At 42.5% G+C, this 19953-nt stretch overlaps 1 protein-coding gene and 1 long non-coding RNA gene across 2 annotated transcripts in view; one reads left to right on the top strand and one right to left on the bottom strand.

Annotated features, from left to right (window-relative positions):
- The window catches only part of CDH13 (cadherin 13), a 758666-nt gene that overhangs the window by 85397 nt on the left and 653316 nt on the right, over positions 1–19953 (bottom strand). The window lies entirely within an intron of this gene.
- The window catches only part of LOC141996646 (uncharacterized), a 28597-nt gene that overhangs the window by 4794 nt on the left and 3850 nt on the right, over positions 1–19953 (top strand). The gene's annotated exons all lie outside the window — the stretch shown is intronic.

Genomic DNA, 19953 nt, shown 5'->3' with positions numbered 1-19953 from the left:
GCTCAGTTTTAGATCATTAGGAGCTGGGAGATCTCAGCATCTCTCAGGATTAACCCCCTCAATGGCCCCATCCTGCAAACTTCACTAATGTAAGAAGCCCCCATTCCCCTAACTGGTTTGCCTGTGGCTGCTTTGTCAGTGGCTATACTGTTTTTTATTCCCAGGGACAAAATTCATCCATTGTGCATCTCTAGCAGTGTCAATGCTTTTGCCCAAGGAGTCGTGATGAGGAGTCCTTTGCTCTATCATATCAACCTCTGTCAAGGTTTCTTCCCCACTCTGAACTCTAGGGTACAGATGAGGTGAACTGCATGAAAAACCCCCTAAGCTTATTTTTACCAGCTTAGGTTAAAACTTCCCCAAGGTACAAACTATTTTACCTTTTGTCCCTGGACTTTATTGCTGCCACCACCAAGTGTCTAACAAATATAACCGGGAAAGAGCCCACTTGGAAACATCTTTCCCCCCAAAATCCCTCCAAGCCCTACACCCCCTTTCCTGGGGAAAGCTTGATAAAAATCCTCACCAATTTGCATAGGTGAACACAGACCCAAACCCTTGGATCTTAAGAACAAGGAAAAAGCAATCAGGTTCTTAAAAGAAGAATTTTAATTAAAGAAACAGTAAAAGAATCACCTCTGTAAAATCAGGATGGTAAATATCTTACAGGGAAATCAGATTCAAAACATAGAGAATCCCTCTAGGCTAAACCTTAAGTTACAAAAAGACACAAAAACAGGAATATACATTCCATTCAGCTCTGCTCAACTTATTTTATCAGCCATTTAAACAAAACAGAATCTAACGCATATCTAACTAGATTGCTTATTAACTCTTTACAGGAGTTCTGACCTGCATTCCTGCTCTGGTCCCGGCAAAAGCAATACACAGACAGAGAGAACCCTGTTTCCCCCCCACGCCCCCGCCTCCAGCTTTGAAAGTATCTTGTCTCCTCATTGGTCATTTTGGTCAGGTGCCAGCGAGGTTATCTTTAGCTTCTTAACCCTTTACAGGTGAAAGGGTTTTTCCTCTGGCCAGGAGGGATTTAAAGGTGGTTAGCTTTCCCTTTATGACGCCCCCCAAATCACAGATAGGGTGAAACGCTGGCTGTGATTTCTTCCTGGAGCTCTATGAGAAAACAGAGTTAATAAGACACATGCACCTCTAAATATACTACCAAGTATATAAAGACTAACAATATTTTCCACATCTCAAGGACGATTTTACCAGTTGATTCTGGGAAACTTTCACAGGAGAGTGCATCAGCCACTTTGTTAGAAGCTCCTGAGATGTGTTGGATGTCGAAATCAAAATCTTGGAGAGCTAAACTCCACTGAATAAGTTTTTTTTGTTATTTCCCGTGGCGGTATGAAGCCACCATAGCGCAGCATGGTTGGTTTGCAGGTGGAAATGCCGTCCCCAAACATATGGGTGTAGCTTTGCCAGAGCGTAGACAATGGCGTAACATTCCTTTTTAATGACTGACCAGTTGCTTTCCCTCTCAGACAGTTTCTTGCTGAGAAACACTACAGGGTGGAATTCTTGATCCGGTCCTTCCTGCATTAAAACTGCTCCCACACCACGCTCGGACGCATCTGTGGTTACTAGGAACGGTTTGTCAAAGTCTGGGGCCTTAGCACAGGGTCAGACATGAGTGTCGCTTTAAGCTAGTTAAAGGCCTTCTGACACTCTTCGGTCCACTGAACAGCATTTGGCTGTTTCTTTTTGGTTAGGTCTGTCAGTGGGGCGGCGATTTGGCTGTATTGCGGTACAAATCGCCTGTAATATCTGGCCAAGCCTAAGAAGGATTGGACCTGTTTCTTTGACTTTGGGACAGGCCACTTTTGGATAGCATCCACTTTGGCCTGTAGGGGGTTGATAGTTCCTTGACCCACCTTGTGTCCAAGGTAAGTCATCCTGTTTAGGCCTATTTGACACTTCTTAGCCTTAACAGTTAGTCCTACCTCCCTTATGCGCTCGAAGACTTTTTGTAGATATTCCAGGTGTTCTGCCCAGGAATCCGAAAATATGGCCACATCGTCAAGGTAGGTAACTGCATATTCTCCTAATCCTGCTAGGAGACCATCTACAAGTCTTTGGAAGGTGGTGGGTGCATTCTCCAGCCCGAAAGGGAGTACATTAAATTCATACAGCCCAACATGTGTGGTGAAGGCTGACCTTTCCTTGGCGGATTCATCTAGTGGTACCTGCCAGTACCCCTTGGTTAAGTCCAAGGTAGAGATGAACTGGGCCCCTCCCAGTTTCTCTAATAGTTCATCTGTGTGTGGCATTGGATACTTGTCTGGGCGAGTTACAGCATTTAGCTTATGGTAGTCCATGCAAAAACGTATCTCCCCATCTGGTTTGGGAACTAGAACCACTGGAGATGCCCATGCATTGCCAGAGGGGCGGATTACCCCCATCTGTAGCATATCCTGGATCTCCGGTTCTTTAGCAGTTTTAGCTTGAGGAGACACCCGGTGAGGTTGGACTTTAATTGGGTGAGTATCACCTGTGTCAATGGAGTGGTACGCCTGTTCAGTCAGTCCAGGGGTGGCTGAGAACGTCGGCGCGTAGCTAGTGCACAGCTCCTTGATCTGCTGTCGCTGCACCCAAGGGTCATGGAGAGGTTCACCTCTTCCACGCCACCAGCACTTTTCCCTTCGTAGTAGACCCCTTCAGGCCACTCAGCGTCACCTCCTCCCTGGGCTGTAAACTGACAAACCTTTAATTCTCTGGAATAAAAGGGCTTTAGAGAATTAATACGGTACACCTTAGGCTTTCGGTTGGAGGTGGGGAATGCGATGAGATAATTAACAGCTCCCAGGTGCTCCTCGACCGTGAATGGCCCTTCCCACGATGCTTCCATTTTATGGGCCTGGAGCGCTTTTAAGACCATGACCTGGTTCCCTACTTTGAAGGAACACTCTCTGGCATGTTTATCATACCAGGCTTTTTGCTCTTTTTGAGCATCCTTTAGGTTTTCTTTAGCAAGGGCTAAAGAGGTTCGGAGGGTGTTTTGTAGGTTGGTTACAAAGTCCAGAATGTTAGTTCCTGGGGAAGGTGCAAACCCCTCCCATTGCTGCTTCACCAATTGTAATGGCCCTTAACCTCGCTGCCATATACAAGTTCAAATGGTGAAAACCCTAAACTGGGATGTGGTACAGTTCTGTAGGCAAAGAGCAACTGCTGCAACACTAGGTCCCAATCATTGGAGTGCTCATTTATGAATTTACGTATCATGGCCCCCAAAGTCCCATTAAATTTTTCCACCAGGCCATTTGTTTGATGATGATAAGGGCTGGCAACCAAGTGATTCACCCCATGAGCTTCCCAAAGGCTTTCCGTAGTTCCTGCCAGGAAATTAGTCCCTGCATCTGTGAGGATGTCGGAGGGCCAACCTACCCTGGCAAAAATGTCTGCTAGTGCCTGACACATATTTTTAGCCCTGGTGTTGCTTAGAGCTACTGCTTCCGGCCATCGGGTGGCAAAATCCATGAAAGTCAGTATGTACTGCTTTCCTCTGGGTGTCTTTTTCAGAAAAGGACCCAGAATACCCACAGCTACTCACTGAAATGGAATTTCAATGATAGGGAGTGGCTGGAGAGGGACTTTGACCTGGTCTTGGGGTTTTCCCACTCTTTGGCACCTCACAAGACCGGACATAGGTAGAAACATCCTTGCCCATTACCCCCCAGTGGAATGACCTCCCCAACCGGTCTTTGGTCCTGTTCACCCCAGCATGGCCACTAGGATGATCATGGGCTAAGCTCAAGAGCTTGACCCGGTACTTAGTTGGAACTACCAACCGTCTCTGAGGATGCCAGTCTTCCTGGTGTCCACCAGAGAGTTTCCTTGTATAAAAGTCCTCTTTCTGCAACAAACCTGGATTGATTAGAAGAGCTGAGAGGCAGTGGGTTGCTCTGTGCTGCCGTCCAAGCTCTCTGGAGGTGTTCATCTGCTTCCTGTTCGGTCTGGAACTGTTCCCCTGATGCTGGAGACATCAGTTCCTCATTGGAGTATGGACCTAGGCTTGGTCCCTCTGGAAGCGATGTAGGGGATGGGGTTGTTTCTGTTGACTGTGAACCGCTCTCCGCTGGTGCACTATGTTGGGATTCAGGCTCCGGCTGAGCCTCTTGTGTAGGGTTATTGGCTGCTGCTGGTTCAGATTCGGTGGGGCCCTCTGGTGTTGGGGTTGCAAGTACTGGATTCAGTGCTGGCAATGGGTCTGGTGCTGGTTGTTCCACCGGTTCCAGTTCTGGGACTGGCTCTGTCTGGGTCTCTGGGACTGGATCCACTACTGCTGTTACAGACGCTGGCATGGGGTCCGGTTCCATCACCTCTGACCAGGTCCTGGTAGAAGTTTCTGGAACAGAGCTAGGCGTGGCAGCTTGCTTAGCCTGGCTGCGGATGACCATTCCCACCCTGTTGGCTAGTTTCACATGATTGGCCAAGTCTTCCCCCAACAGCATGGGGATGGGATAATCATCATAGACAGCAAAAGTCCACGTTTCTGACCAGCCCTTGTACTGGACAGGCAACTTGGCAGTAGGCAAAATGAAAGAGTTGGACTTGAAGGGTTGAATTGTCACTTGGATCTCTGGGTCAATTAAATTGGGGTCCACTAAGGAAGCATGGATAGCCGACACTTGCGCTCTGGTGTCCCTCCACGCGGTGACCTTCTTCTCGCCCACACTCACAGTTTCCCTCCACTCCAAGGGTATCTGGGAGGTATCTAGGCCTGAGGACTCTGGTGTGATTCCGGTGCAATGAACTGTAATCTGTTGGGGTTCTTGGGGCAGTTGGCCTTCACATGCCCCGGCTCGTTACATTTAAAACATCGTCCAGCTGACGGGTCACTGGGGCGAGGTGGGTTGCTGGAGAATGGTGTGGCAGGACGATAAGGTGCCTGGAGTATTCCTTGGTGTGTAGTTGGGTCTTGGGCTGCCCCTGGTAGTAGGGTGTGGTCTGAGGGTGTCCCTTCTGGTATCTGCTCCAACTGCGACCAGGGTTGTTCCTCTCTCCTCCCTCCACCCATTTTGTTCCGGCTTGCCCCACCTCTCTGGTGGTCTGGGACTGCTCATATCGATCAGCATAAGAAGCAAGACTTTCTGCTGAGTCCATTTCCTTATCCCATAAACACTGTTTTATTTCCTCCATGGACATATTCAGGAATTGCTCCTGAGCTATCAAATCACACATTCCGTCAAAGCTAGTGACACCCCTTCCTTGGACCCATTTATCTAACAGATCCTTCATCTGGTTTAGATAAGCCACATAAGTCTAGGCCCTCTCTTAAGGGTTCGAAATTTTACTCTGTACGTTTCAGATGTAATTTGAAATTGCTTTAAAACCAAATCCTTGAACTTATTATAGTCAGAAGCCTCATCAATAGGCATCTTATTGAATATGTCCAGAGCTCTTCCAGTCAATTTTGCGACCAATGTAGTCATCTTGTGAGCTTCAGGAATTTTATGGAGTGTGCACAGTCTCTCAAAGGTGAGAAAATATTCAGCAATATCACTGGATTCATCATACTGTGGACATAGTCGCTCCCATTTGTGGATTGTTGGGGAAGGATTGTTAGGGTTATCCAGTAGATTCCGCTCAGCCCTTACCTTCTCCATCTCCAGTGCATGCTTCCTCTCTTTTTCCTTCTCCTCCAGTTCTTTTTCCCTTGCCTCCATTTCTTTGTCGTTTGCCTCCATAGCTCTCCTGTGGGTAGCCTCTAGGGCTTTTTTCTGCCTCTTTCGCTGCCTCCAGTCTGGTTAGCTCCAGTTTGTGTTGTGCCTTGGTTTCTGTCATGTTAGCCTCTCTGTTTTTAACTAACTTTAAACCCAAGAGTTAGAAAGAAAACAACAAAACAAAACAAAAAAAAAACTTGGCTTGTCAAAAAAAATAGGTTGTACTGTAACCGGATACTTATGTTCTCTGATAGTGATTGTCAGCCTACAGAATAATCCTTTAAAAAAACAAAAACCTAACACCTTTGTCTCCAGGCAAATAGACACAAAACCCCTCTAGTTGCTCTTAGGTAAAAAAAAAACAAACAAACAAAAAAACAAAAAAACTTCAGGTCTGTGAAGACTTGTGAATTTTCCTGCAGGAGGTTAACTACCCTGCCTTTAGGTAGAGAAAACTCCAGCTCACAAAAGACAATTCCCTTTTGTCTCTGCTCTGGCCCCTAAGCAGAGACAGAAAAACCTCTAACTGCTTTCAGCTTAAAACCTGCTTTCCAGCAGCCCAAAGGGGGAAAAAATGTCCTTTTTTAAAATATGTGCTTCTGGTTCAAAAAATCTCAAATTGATCTCAAAATGATTTCAAGTTAATCCCACCGCTCTGCCACCATGTCAAGGTTCCTTCCCCACTCTGAACTCTCAGGTACAGATGAGGGGAACTGCATGAAAACCCCCCTAAGCTTACTTTTCCAGCTTAGGTTAAAAATTCCCCAAGGTACAAACTATTTTACCTTTTGTCCCTGGACTTTATTGCTGCCACCACCAAGCGTCTAACAAATATAACCAGGAAAGAGCCCACTTGGAAACGTCTCTCTCCCCCAAATCCCCCCAAACCCTACACCCCCTTTCCTGGGGAAGGCTTGATAAAAATCCTCACCAATTTGCATAGGTGAACACAGACCCAAACCCTTGGATCTTAAGAACAAGGAAAAAGCAATCAGGTTCTTAAAAGAAGAATTTTAATTAAAGAAAAACTAAAAGAATCACCTCTGTAAAATCAGGATGGTAAATACCTTTCAGGGTAATCAGATTCAAAACATAGAGAATCCCTCTAGGCTAAACCTTAAGTTACAAAAAGACACAAAAACAGGAATATACATTCCATTCAGCTCTGCTCAACTTATTTTATCAGCCATTTAAACAAAACAGAATCTAACGCATATCTAACTAGATTGCTTTTTAACTCTTTTCAGGAGTTCTGACCTGAATTCCTGCTCTCGTCCCGGCAAAAGCAACACACAGACAGAGAGAAGCCTTTGTTTCTCGCCCCCACCTCCAGCTTTGAAAGTATCTTGTCTCCTCATTGGTCATTTTGGTCAGGTGCCAGCGAGGTTATCTTTAGCTTCTTAACCCTTTACAGGTGAAAGGGTTTTTCCTCTGGCCAGGAGGGATTTAAAGGTGGTTAGCCTTCCCTTTATATTTATGACAACCTCACTCCCCCATAATAACAGAACATTTGAAGAGGTTACAGGGATTTCCAAATATTACCCAAGATAGAAGATCTAAACTATAATCTTATTACAATATAGACTTTGCTTTCTGGTTACTTGTAGGTACAATTTGATCCCCAATACTAAAATATAGGGGAGGCAACTGTGTCTTTTTCTGTCTTCATGTCCTCTTTTTTATTTCTTCCAACAGACTTGACTTAGGTTCTCAAGCCCTTTTTGAATGTATCTGGAGAATCTGAATGCATGCATTAAAATTCATTTATTTCAAGCTCTTCAGCTTCAGACTTGATTTTCTAAGAAGGGCAACATTATTGATTGTCTGTTTCTATTGTATTCAGTACAGTTGGCAAGGAATTTAAAGATTCTTTTGATTTTGGGAGTTAATACATAGGTTGTTATTGAGCTTCAGTTCAGGCAGATCATTAAGCTCATTTACAGCTTAATTAACGTGAAATAATACTTTAACAATATGTTAACTTGACTTCAAATGGATCAAAAGAGAATACAATATTAAGAACCTCAGATACAATGGAGCTGTGGTTACCAAGAAGGTGCTCCACGCCACATAGAAAAGTGCTGTAACTTATAAAGCACACTTGTTCGGGTCTCATATTTTGAAAGAATCCACCATTTCTTGTAGCATTTAGGGCCTGAATCTCAGAGGTGTGAAGCACCTGTTGAAATCAGCTTTCCAAGTTCAGTCCCATGGCTGATTTGTTCAATTAGCAAGTGATCCCTCTCCAGTCTGTTAACAGTTTAAGTTCTGCAGCCCTGCAAAATTTATCGGATGTTGACCCAGGAACAATGGGAAACATACACTGGAGTATGGTTAAATATGGAGGTCTGAACTTTATTTAAAACTATTAACAAACTGGGTTAACACAACCTCACACTACCCAGCCGGGTTGTTCCAGTACAGACTTCAACTGGCACACCAATGGCCCCAGGGGCAGCAAACATGAGGGTGAGTGTAAAGGCCATGCCCCCTTTATGCCATCTGGCCTGCCCAGGGACCCTGACAGGAAGCAAGAGTCCTGCCCAGCCTCCCTCCTTCATACCAGAGATAAGTTGAGGACAGCAACAGGCTGTGCAAGACAAGGAGGCATACCCTCTCACCATGCATTGTTGTACTCAGGATCAATGCCCAGGCAGTCCATTGGGTCACAGGGACCTAAAACCAGACCTTTTTCTAACCTAATATCACACTGCCTCATGATTTCTTAGAGGTGGGTCACAACTGGCACCAGTGGCCCATGTAGACTATAAACCTGAGGGTGGGTATCAACACCACGGCCCATTACACACTCCGGCCTGCCTGAAAACTAGCATCCCAGCCCACTTCCCTCCTTCATGCTGGTGATAGCAGAGATAAGATGAGGATGCTCTAAGGTGTGCAAGACATTGGTGCAGACCCCCTCAGCATGGATAGCAGTGCCCATGGCCACTGTAAAGGGAGGCCAAAAATAGCTATTTGCCTGGGCAGCAAACAGCAGTCACTTTCCTTTCCCTCCAGTTTTCCCCTCCTATTATCACACACCACTGACCAATGGCTGCAGCAGTAAGCCAGTCATTCTCCAGTGCCGAGAGGCAGCATACAATAGCTTTTCCATTCCTGAGTCCTGCAGTACAGGGGGTGGGGAGAAGGGAAGGGGAAAGAAACAACTGCCCCATACACATATTGAAGGCAAGGGGGGTAGGGGGAGAAGACTAGGACGCATGTGGCACACGGCCCTAGTTGCTCCTAGTTGAGATTTCATGCCCCCGCTCCCACTCTCAGGGTGCTTCCACTTCTCCCAGACCCACTGCAGCCACAACTCAGTAGCAAGATGAGCATTTACTATTATTGACATTTTTTACTTAAAAAAAAAAAAGAAGAGATCAGCACATTCAATATTTTAAGCTTTTTCTCAGTCTTGGTTCTATACAATTACTAGCCATGCACTGCAAAGGCCAGATTTTCAAAGGTGTTCAGGACCCAACACCTCCCATTTAGACACCTAAATAGGTGGCCAGGTTTCAAGAGATCTCAGCTCCTATTTAAGTCCCTAGGCCATGATCCGGTACCATTAAAATCAATGGGAGCTTTGCCATTGACATCAACAAAGGCAGGGTCAAGGCCCAATGGAGGAATTTTGACTCATGCTCCTAATTCACATAGGTGTTTTTGAAAATGCCACCCCTGAATCAAGTGGACAGATTTTTCATATGCACTCAGTACTCCCCTGCAGCTCTCACCAAGAATACAAAGAGATGGTGGGTGCTGAGCACTTTGAAAATGTGGACATGTGTCATTAGGTGCCTAATTCAGAGCGGAGTCCTTCTGAAGATCTAGCCCTTAAAGTAAATATAGAAGAACAGCCCAGTTATGATGCCGGACTCTGATGGAAAAGCTGGCAGAGGTTCTAAGGTTTTTCAGCCAGTTCATGGAACATGAAAGTCAGTTTAAGGACATTTGATTTAAGAATATTTTAACTGAGGACGGTTCTCCTATGCAATCGGCACTCTTTCCTACTCCTTTTTCAGGCAGAACCCCAGTGGCTTCAATGACAGTGAGTTAGCAATTCAGAAAAGGGCACTTAGACCTGGTGTGGCCAGAAACTTTCAGAACTTATGATACCAGCAGGTCAAGTAACTGAAACTCCCCTGGAAAAGGCAACAATGTTAAACCCGATAACTCCAACCTTCAAGTTATATTAACCATAGCTGTCCTGCAATTTACAAGCACTTCAGATGACCATCAAAGCAAGTGACTATTTGAAGCTGCTTAGAGTCTGGAATGTTAGGGCTTGTCTACATGGGGAAGTTAAGACACAGTAAGCTAGGGTGTAAATTTAAAGCATTTTAGCTACTGCAGACTCACTCCCTGTTAGGACACTGACTGTGCACTAAAGTATGACCCCAGGCAAATTAGTTTAGCATACTTCCAAAGTGCATTAAGCTAATGTGCTCAAAGGTACCCTTAGTGCGGGGAAAAAGCGTTCACATCGGGTGTTAGTGCGGAGTAGCTACATGCACCAGCTCGTGCCCATCAGCTACTGTGGGTATTTCCCCATGTAGACGAGCTCTTAGACTAAATCCACGGAAGATGGATTAGGAAGCAAAGTGATCAAATGTGCATGATAAATTATCACATTGGCTCTGCAATTTAGTACATGGATAACGTGAAGACTCTTATCACTCATATGAGACTGTGAAAGAAGGAGCAGAGAGAGAGAAATTCTTACTATGGAAAAAAGTACAGTACATGTTATACAGAGGACAACCTCTGGTGTCATTCTAGTCTGGAGGGCCCTTTTATACACAGAACAGATTCCCCAGTGACTAGAAAAAATGTTGTAGTAACAATGGTTCCCCTTTAAAAACCAAAAGCAGAAAAAGGAAGGGTTAAAAAAATGAACTCAGAGCTCAAGCTAGTTTTGGAAATGGGGGAAAAAGAGTGATAGGTTCCTCATCTCTCAAAATGCAAGATTTACACTCTGAAGGCAGGGTGCTGAATAGGGAAAAGCTACTGCTGTGCTCTAAAAACCTCCACAGTGGCTAACACCTATAATTAGATCGCGAGTTAATTGATTTTACTCATTTTAAATATTCGCACATCCCCAAAGCACCACTATAAATTAAGAATAAAATAGATGAGTTCAGAACTTTATTTAAAGGGCTGCCATCAGCACCCATATTAAAAACAAAAACCATTTATAAATAGAACACCTTGAGACAGATGCTCAGCTGGTGTAAGTTGCCATAGGAAGTCAATGGAGCTATCTATGCTCCTTTATTACAGCTGAGGATTTGGCTCTAAGTTTAACTCATTCAAAAGAGTTGTGTGCCTTATTTCTAGAAATGGGCTCAAACCAAACATTCAAATCTAACTCCCTTGCCCTGGAACAGGGAAGGCAGTTCTAAGTTATAAAAAAAAGGATGATAAAACAATAAAATTTAAAGTTTTGGTTCCAAAGCAGAAAGGGCCTAATTTTACTGATTCAGTACAGTTCAAGATGGAAAAAATATCAGAGGAACAACAGATCTCAGGGGAGTTCCACCATTTGGAGCTGAAATCTTAAGAGATCAGCTAACGGGACTGCAGCATCAGCAAATTTAAATACTAGCCCTTGATCAAAACTCCACACTCTACCTTAAACGATCTGCAAATTGCCTTCTTGGCCAAAATTGTAACAAAGTTTCTGTAATAGGTGAGATTTTATTTATGATGTGTCCATATGATGCATAATAATAAATGCCCTGGGGTACCGTGGGTGATTAGCATCCAGCCAATGAGTATGAGCATGAAGATATGCCCTTTGTAAGGCCATTGAGCTAATTCTGCCTTAGACTAGGACACCAACCCAGCCTGAAGTAAAGAGCTGCAGTGAACAGCAAATGCAATGTGAGAAAAACGTGCTTGAATTGATGATCTGTACATCAAGGCTCATTAGGATTCCACACACTGTCGGCCCCACTCAAAAACCACCACATTAAAACTGCAAGTCAGTTTTCATTAATCAGAGCACCATTCCATTGAAGGTGTTGTGTGTGTTATCATCGTGGTGTTTGTTTTCCTTGCTAGATCTCATGACTGATGAAAAATGATGAGATACATTAATACACACAGCTCCATAAGAGGATGTAGAGAGAGCTCCCAGAGGGAGATCAACCCGCTATATTCCCCACCACCACCCGTTAGAACCGCCTCACATCTATTCTTTCCCACAATCCCTTGTATTTAAAACACGAGTTCTAGATACACAGGTTTTTGCAAATTAGGTTTATTAAAGTACCGTATTTTATATTTTTTATCTTTCCGTGCTGCTATTCAGTGGCAGCCGTGAGATATGCATATACAGTATTTATGCATTTGTTTGGTAAGCGGCTAGTGGGTTTTCTATGGCATTATGGCTAGAATACTTCGCAGGATACATGGATCTTTGGAGTGATCATACAGGTTTGCTGTGTCAAAGAACCCAGCAGGGAGAATCTCATGAATATCAATTGCTGACATTTATAGTGGAATTCACTTGGAGACACAAGCCAGACTTTTTAGCCAATGATAAGCCAAATCACCTGGCATTATGAATATGATCCCATCAGATGTCTCAAGTTTGCCAGATAAGAGCCTGGATAGAAATTTTCAATTAACATATGTGTGCTTCACAAAGTGATTTGATCACTCTTCCTTCTGAGTCCAATAGTGATCAAATGTCCTGGCATGGTGTTAGGGGGCACAGAGTGCAATGTAAAACAAAGGACATGACCTGCTGTGACAATTAAAGATTTACTGACCTTTTCATGAGAATAAGGCTGTTGTTAACCCTGTGACCTTGCCAAATTGCAGCTTGGAAAATTATATTCTCCCTTCATAACTCTCTCCTGTGTTGTTGTTTTGTGTTTTTTTTTAAGACATTTACTGTCTTTAAGTGGTGTGTAGCCTTCACTGTGCTCACACAGACAGTTGCTGTTCTTCACCCTAGGGGTAGCTGTATTATTACAGTAGTGTATTTAAGGTTCTCCTTGCACAGTTTATACATTAATATATGAAGCACGTAGGGAAGCATTTAGATGAGAGGTGCTATGAAAATGTAAGCTATTATTATTACATGACCAGGATTTGATGATGTAAACTAGATGCAATATCCTGTTAAAGAGCAGAGTGCAAAACGTAAATCACTTGAGTAGCCTTCAGTAATTTTCACTGTTTTACTGTAATAGTTCAGGCTGTTGGGTACTTTATTTCTTATAAACTGATAATATTTCTTCTAGCTGCTTCCTTATTTTCTTCTTAATACAGAATATTCTCAAGGAGGAAGGAAGAGATCATAGAAAATAATTGAACTGTACATTAGGAAAGATCTTCCTGAAGATATGAAATTGATCATCATCATTTTGAATGCATTTGTACTTTTTTTTTTTTTTTTTTTTGCTATTAAATGGTTACAATTCCTATCGACTGCAGTAGGAATTGCAGTGCAGAATTTGTTCCCCCTTATGGAGAAACTCTGAGGCATTTTAATATTGCTAATACTGCATATCTGAATGATGATTCAAAAGAAAAAGCAGGCTAAGATTGTGGTCTGCATATTGTAGCAGAGGAATGTCGATTTAATGGAAGGACTGGAGATTTAGGGGATTGAGAGAGAATCTGCCCAAGTGTCCTTGGTCGATGATCTCCTCCTGGCTATGGTAAAGGAAATGCATCCATGCTGATTTTATTGATTACGTGGAAGGTGAGGAGTGGGGGCATTTGCCGTGGACTTAAGTGATATAATGCAATTTTTTGTTGTTGTGAAGATTATGTTTTGGAAGGAGTGCCCAGAGCGTGTGAAGGGAACATCTAATGGCTGTTTTTATATACATACCAATACATTGTGTTTCTGTATGGGTGTATAATGACAAATCAATGAAAGAAAGAACAAACAAAAGACTATTTCTGAATGTGACCAGGGAGCAAACTTTGCCAGCTAAAATTCTAGTGTGATAAAGGTCATATGTATAACTACTGCCACAGTCAGTAGTTAATGTTCTGTGAACCCATAATTTCTGAATGGATTAAATTGCATCTGTTGCTTTTTAAAAACATAAATCGGCTTGCCACCCCTATTTTGTGGATTTGAGCTTTGAAAGGTAAGTATTGTACTTCTAAATATATTAATAAGTATGTTGCTAGACTTAAAATGTATTAGGACTGAGTACAGATCTGGATAGAAAATAAAATGTCAAGAAATGCACTCTTCCAAACATAGGAGATGTAATAATTTCAACATGACTGGTAAAGAACTTCAAGCTGATGATCATTCAGAACGGAAAAGGAAATTATTACTTGATGAAAGGATAATTTGTCGCTATTTTCTTTAACTCTTCACTGTGGAGTCCCAAACACAGTCACATAGTACATGTACTTGCTACTAACCCATTGACAACAAAAATAAATTACAGGACATTTTTGGTCTGATTCTCCTGTGTGACTTCACTCCTAGAAACCAAACAGGAAAAAATATTCACGTCTATTATGCTAAGTATTGAGAAAGATCTGTCTAAGCCATATACATTGGGTCAAATTATTCATAAACTCTGAGGCCAGAAGAGACAATTAGGATAATCTAGTCTGACCTCCTGGCTTTTAGAACTCTACCAGCATTGAGCCACACAATTTATGGTTGAACTAGTGTGTATTTTGAAAAACATCCGATTCAGATTTAAAGCCTCCAAGACAGCAGTATTTTACCACACCCCTTGGAAATTTGTTCCAATTGGTAATTGCTCTCATGGTTAATAGTGCCATATTTTATATAAGCGAGGCAAGATCTTTTAGCCTCATTGAACAATGAACAGGTTTATTGATTCTTCTGGCCTAGATCCCACCTACGTTTTAATTACCACCATGTCGGGATGACTATTTGTAACCAGGTTTACAATACAGGCTAAAGCACGATTTGATTCTGCAGCGTAGATAGGACTGAATCATGTTTTAACAATTCCCCCAAACTATGCAATACCCTGCAAAATCCAAGGAAATTGTAGTACAGCCTTGGACTTTGTAAAGCTGTTGCACACTTTGAGTGATGCAGCAAAAACACTATGATCCCTTTGACACTGCAAGATGGAAGTGCATTTTAATCCTGCTGAGAAGTTGCAATGTTGCACAGAGCTCTCACCATGGAATAGAAATTACAATGTAAGTGAGATCTTCTCCAAGGCAGAATCCTTGGGATAGATGAGAAAAAGAAGCTGAATAATAAGATAAGAAGCCTAAGCATCCTATCTAATATCTTGTCACTTTTTGCACTGACAGGACCTCTCAGATGTTAAAGAACCAATTTCCCAGTGAAAATGGTTATTCACAGTGCCAACCTGCAGCTGATCACAATCCGTGCTGCCAGCAGCAGATGTTTCAACAGTGATTAAGCCTCTTCCTGTGGTCCTTGGCGAGCACGATACATGCATCAGAACAACTTGTATCACTAGAATATTTTAGCAATGAAACTTAATCAATTCCCCAAACTTCTGGCATTTCAGAGAGTGCCAACTCATGTGGGTGAGATGCCCTAGATTGACAAACCCCTCCAGCAGAGATATGTATGAAATTGGCCCAGTCTGAAAACTCTTTTTTGGAGTCAGTTAAGCACTATGGAAAGTTTCATGGTGTGCCAGGAGGTGCAGATGGAAGGAGGTAGCTTTATGTGCAATAATACAAAATTTGTTTTAATTTTGAAACTGAAACTTCTAGCTAGTATCCATTTTCTAGGGGAAGCGGGAGGTGAAGGGGATGGAAATTCTGACCAGAGGTACAGTATTTCACACTGTCTGCACATAATAACTCTTCCAGGCAAGCAGAAGACTCTCTTTTCTCAAGCTGATGAATAAAGTCTATCATACACAGAATCTCAGAGAGGAAGTCCATGAGTTTCCATCAAACTATCTGTCATATCTCCTGTTTGTGCAGCATTCACTGAATGGAAATAGCAGTGGTATATCAAAGTGCCGTAATATAAGGAGAACCATTTAAGGATTATAGTAAGAGAACTTTCATGATTAGTGATTTCTTTCTTTTCTATTCTTTTCTTCTCATGGGAAGGTACTTTTTATCATATTGCCAACAGTCTGAAGAACACAGTGCTATCATTACGCTAATAGGGAACAGTTGGTCTATGGGTCTGCAACTCCGTCAGCACAAAAAGACTCCCTTCCCAAGGTCAAAAAGGAGAAGCAATAATAGATGTAATGGAATCTCAGCAACCTTGTGACTTCAGAGTGATGCGAGCCTTCTTGTATAGCACTGTGACGGCAGTGTTCAAAGCAGAGTTTGCAAGGAGTTCTCTTGCAGATGGTGCATGCACAAGGTGAAAGTGCGTGTGAATTAAATGTCGACTGGGAAGTGCTGTCATGCGGAGTGATTGAAGCATGGAGTGAATGGATGTACTAGCTGAGGTTGAGTAAAAGAGAGGTAGGTCAGGAAGAAAGTAAAGATATGCTAAATGGAGTCTCTCTTTTCTGTTTTAAGGGAACCTGTATTCTCTATCCCCCATTGTCCAGCTCCTTTCTTAGATGCTCATTTCATCTGTACTTGAAAGAAAAGTATATAGTGAAAAATGAAAGCTAAACATCTCCTTTCTGAGTGACTTTTGTGGTATTGTTTCTTCTTTGCAATATGTGCAGAGGGAGCATTCAATGCACTTTCGTCTTCTTGCCCGTAATTTACATTTTCTTAACAGTGCGTTCAGAAGACACACAGCCTAATAGAACACAATCACTTTTTTTCCCATCACCTACCCAGAACATGTTTTGATGTGGATGGAGAAATAATCACTTGAGTGCTTATAAATAAACATGAACAAAGAGCGTAGCTCCAGAATGACATAATTACTTACATAATTTCACATCAAAATCTATCTAACACTATCCAGCGTACTACAGATACTTGTAGACGTAAGTACCAAAGGACTGACGAGGCTCCTTATCTCTCTCAGTTTAATACAATAGCCAATATCTACGCATTGCTGAGAATAAAAGGGGATGTTATACTTGTAGGTCAGGGTGACAAGCATTGGAAGGACCATGAGGCCTAGCCAAAGCCTATTTGCATCAATGCAGGTGGTGGGCATGTGTGTCCTCTGTTCACAGGCCTCAATGTACATTAGGTCTAGTTTTGGGTTTTGCGTGCGGGTGGTATTGATGGCCTGTGATACACAGGAGGTCAAGTTAGATGATCTGGTGGTCCTTTCTGGCCTTAAACTCTATGACATTGGATCAGGACTTGAATGAAAAAAACTTGCTTACTAAACAGTTATGCTATTCCTGCTTTTGAATGGTTCTTCCCTTTCTTCATCTGTAAATCTATCTTTATTCTTAGTATTTTTGCAAACTATTAATAACAAACACATCCCCACAGATAAGCACATTCTGAACCTTTCCCAAGCAAAACCATGCAAATGACCCCATTAATAAATATTTTGGATCCTAAGGCACAGTCCCATATGAAGCACTTCCAACTGAGCCTGCCAGTTCTTTGGCAAATGATGTTAAGGAACAATAACCATCACTTTATTTCTGTATATAGCTATATGATACTCTGCAGCCAGCAGTTCTTTCTCCCTTTGAAAGTGAGAATTCTGCTGCATTAGCAGGTAGGCAGAAAACTATGCCAGTTCTTGCCTCTGCTCATAACGAGAGAGGTGAAACATGAGGAATGATTTCAATGGAGCCAGAAACCCCAATAGGAAAATCAAAATCTATTTGACGTTAGAACAAAATCTTTTTTAATCTGGCTAATGCGGCTTTTGTGCTGATGCGGATCGGTACATTTATTACTGAACAGTGGGATGTTTGAAAGCACAGACACCTGACTCCAACACTTCCTAAGAAAGTAATAATTTTCAGGTGTTCGGCTTGGTGGTTAATACATAGATATATAATTTTCAGCATATTAAGCAGCGTTTTATCAGTCTTCTGATCTTTAGGATTTATAATCAAACCTTGATGACATCCTGATTAATGCTGGTTTAGGCTCTCTGAACACTACAGTATTTCTGATCATTTGGAGCTCAGCTCGTGCCAAGATAATTAGCCTCCTGATTATTCTAAGTAACCAGGGGTCAAAGGTTAGCTAGCACCACAGAGCACATTTAATTCAATCAATTTAGTTAGTGAAGCAGTTAGAGAAATGTATTTCTACCACTGCATTAGGAATTTTTTTTCTGAATTCCTATGCTTTGGCTGATGAGCATTTTAGCTTAATTTCCAATTTGATATTCTAGTGGGGTTTTCAACTTCAATTACTCATGATATTTTCACTCATAAAACCAGGAGCTTCTGTGTGGGGAGGAGAAGGAACTGTCTCACTGAGAGACAAAAAAGCACTTTGCTGTTAAGGTTGGGTTTTTTCTGCTAGCACATTCTAGAATGGGCTTGGAAAGAACTTTGCCGGACATTGTATGTGAGTGTGTTTTATTGCTTTGTTGAGTCTAATTTTAGATGTCTCTCAAGCAAAGGGAGTTTGACTAATAACCTAGGGACAGACGTTATTCCGTGGTAGGAGGTTTCAGAAATCGTGGCAGTTTAGTTCACGCTCAGAGGGGGGCTTGGGTAGTTTACTAACGGCTCCAGTATTGTAGTGCTAAGTGAACATTTTTTCTCCCAACCATTTTTTCACAGAGAAATGCAGATTTGGGACAGCCAAAATATTTAGCTAATCTGTATTGAATCTGGAGAATTATTCTGGTCAAAAGGAAGAAACACTGAGAAATGTCTAAACCATTTTGACATGTCCATTCTGGGGGTTAGATTCAGGTACCATTCACAAAACCAGGGGCAGTGATCTTTTACCCAATAGCCTAGTGGTTACAGTACTTACCTAGGATGCAGGAGACCAAAGTTCAAATCTCCACCCTGGAGCTGTACCCTGAACACAGGTCTCCACCCTCCCAGGTGAGTGCCCTAACAATCAGGGGATCGGCCTCCCTCAGTCTCTTCTTTGTATAAATAAGTAAAAGTCCATTGGACTAGGGACTGAACCCAGGTCTCCCCTCCAACAGATGAGTGTGCTAACCACCAGATTAGAGGGTTTTTCTCACTCAATGGCTCATGCCCAATGATTATTTCATCCACACTTTTGTTTGTTTGTTTTTTTCAGAATTGGCAGACAACTGAAAAACAAAGTTCATCACTCAGCTCCAGAGCAGGATGATTGGGAGTGCCATGTTCCAACAAGTACTATGTTTGGGATGAGATGTAGAATGCATCCCTTAACTAATTCTGTTCCATAAGGGTTCGCTGGCACTTCTTATAAGAATAGGAAGCAGTTTTGCTCAATTCTATCTGGACAATTTTCCATTTTGACTAGCCAAAATTCACATCTGTCAATGCATCAGGAATTCTCCATTTCTTGTTCCTTAGCTGTTGGAGAGTATTGTTTGTGCCATTACACCAACCTGTTACTGACACCCCTGAGATGGACTGAATTTTAGTTTCAGAGTAGCAGCCGTGTTAGTTTGTATTCACAAAAAGAAAAGGAGTATTTGTGGCACCTTAGAAACTAACAAATTTATTTGAGCATAAGCTTTCGTGAGCTACAGCTCCCTTTATCGGATGCACAATTTTAGTTGTGAGAGATGAGTATCTATAATAAATAGATAGCACAGATAGCAAGAAAGATGAGGACCTAATTTCCCCCAACTGATGCTGGCTTCTTTCTCCATAAGGTACAGGACCCCTGACATGTAAAATTGCAACATTCGGGATGCTCAATGTATCTGTAACTTCCTCTGTCTGCTAAAGGGGCCTAAAGGTTTTAGTACTGCCCTGAAAAGGGTACTGCTGGTTGGGGATCTGTTGTGACCAGGACAGCTTGGAGATGTTCTGAATAGGGGATGTCCTTAGAAGTGTCTACTAGCAAGACTCCTATGGAAATTAAAACTGCTGCCCGGGGCAGAACCCCAAAGGTTGGGGGGCAGTGGAATCACTGTCCCCCACCTTGGAAATAAATTCCTTTCTTCCTACAGTTGCAGAGTTGCAATTTATACTACCTTAAGTCAATGGAAATTAATCTGTCCCACAATCTGTACACTACTTTGGGGTCCATTGGGATGAAAAGTGCTATACATGTGTAAAATATTCTAATGAAGGTGTCTCTGAAGTGATTATTTGTTTGATGGGTCTCATCCTAGATACCTGTGGGTATCTGCCCTCTGTACAAAATTTGACAAATATGTCAGGCTCTCTCAGCTCAAGAGAAGTCCAGAACAGGAACTGCAAGGTAACTGCACGTCATGAGTTAG

Source organism: Natator depressus, chromosome 12 (assembly GCF_965152275.1).
Source record: "Natator depressus isolate rNatDep1 chromosome 12, rNatDep2.hap1, whole genome shotgun sequence".
Lineage (NCBI taxonomy): Eukaryota > Metazoa > Chordata > Testudines > Cheloniidae > Natator > Natator depressus.
Note: the sequence above shows the minus strand (reverse complement) of the source record. Positions and strands in the feature narration are given on the sequence as shown.